Genomic DNA, 2,107 nt, shown 5'->3' on the forward strand with positions numbered 1-2,107 from the left:
TTGCTAATCAGCACTATCTATTTCTTTTTTTTAATTTCAGAATAAACCTAGCCTGAGCTCAAACTGAAGCCTACCCTGTCTTGGACACCAATTGTGCCAACCAATATAATTTGACAATAAACTATCAAAACTATTAACTAAACCAACGAAAGCCTTTTATATATATATATATATATATATATATATATATATATATATATATATATTAGAGTGACAATCAGTTGTATGGAAAAAAATATATATGGAATATTGTGACACTAGGCCTAAAAGTTAAGTGCTGAAAATTTGAGCCAAATCGGGCAACGATTTCTGGACGCGCATCGAGGTAAAAGTTCAGATATATGGAAAATTTTACTATTTATATGGAATAAATAGGTGAAACTCGTTAAATTTCTGCATTGTTTTCTAGAAATGTATAGATTTATTTATATTAACGAATATTACATTAAAAATTCTTTTTCGAAGTTAACCCTGCATCTCCTTTGGGTCAAAATGACCCAAAAACTGTATTATCGCCAAAATTCGGAAAAAATTCAAATTTTTCAGATATTTTAAAAATTTTGCTACTAAATAAATAATTTTGCAATTGAATGCAAAAGAATCGAAATATGTACGTAATTATCGCTGTAATGAGATATAAATAACAAAATTTGGTTAAAAAATATAAAATTTATTACAAATTCGCCAGACCATTAACGTGTTTCAGGCCACTTGAACAAAAAATTTAAGAAAAAAAATTAACATATTTCGAGAAAAATTAAAATATAAGCTAATTGTTATTTAAAATATATCCGTATTTGCTTGTGTATATGTTCTTGTCTTCGTAGGATACCGTTAACCTATTCACAGGTATGGCCAAAAAAATTATTTTTTTTAACGGCTGTTTCAAAACTCCATTTTCAAATTTTTAAAAATTTTCTTAAACAAATTTCAGAATTTTTAGATCATCACATTGGGATTTATTGAGATCAAAATAGGGAATAAAAATATGAAAAAATTATGTCAATACCTCTTACAGTTTTTCCGTACCTGCGATTTAAATTTTGCGATTTTCAAGAAAAACTAATTTTTTGTCCATATTTAGGCGAATTAGCCAAATTTCCTTAATGTTATAAATTTTAAGTAAAACCTATTCATAATATTATAGTCCTTGTAATTTTAAATATGGTCTGAAAGTTTTACTAAAATCGGAAAACGATAACCTTAAAATCGTGAAGGTCAAATGTCAAATTTTTCAATATGTGGAATTTCTAATGAAAAGATAGAGAAATGAATTTTCTTTAACAAAATTTTTAAAAATTTGAAAATGGAGATTCGAAACGGCCGTTAAAAAAAATATTTTTTTTTGGCCATACCTGCGAATAAGTTAACGATATCCCACGAAGACAAAAACTCGTACACAAGTAAATACGGATATATTTTAAATAAAAATTAGCTTTTATTTTAATTTTTCTCGAAATATGTTAATTTTTTTCCTAAATTTTATGTTCAAGTGGCCTGAAACACGTTAATGGTCTGGCGAATTTGTAATAACTTTAACATTTTTTAACCAAATTTTGTCATTTATATCTCATTACAACGATAATTACGTACTTATTTCGATTATTTTGCATTCAATTGCAAAAGTATTTATTTAGTAGCAAAATTTTTTCAAAAGCTGAAAAATTTGCATTTTTCTTTCATTTTGGCGATAATACAGTTTTTGGGTCATTTTGACCCAAAAACTGTATTATCTGTAAAATTTTTTAATGTAATATTCATTAATATAAATAAATCTACATATTTCTAGAAAACAATGCAGAAAGTTAACGAGATTTACCTATTTATTCCATATAAATAGTAAAATTTAGCATATATCTGAACTTTGACCTCGATGCGCGTCCAGAAATCGTTGTCCGATTTGGCCCAAATTTTCAGCACTTAACTTTTAGACCAAGTGTCACAATATTCCACCCGGCACTCTTTGAAATCTAAAAAAAAAAATCGGCTGTCACTCTAATATATATATATATGTATATATACAGTGCCGGACTTAAATATTCACACAGCATACAGATTTATCTTTAATCTTCCATATTTTTTAAATGAAGGCCACAACTTTCGTACG

Source organism: Calliphora vicina, chromosome 3 (assembly GCF_958450345.1).
Source record: "Calliphora vicina chromosome 3, idCalVici1.1, whole genome shotgun sequence".
NCBI classification, from domain to species: Eukaryota; Metazoa; Arthropoda; class Insecta; order Diptera; family Calliphoridae; genus Calliphora; species Calliphora vicina.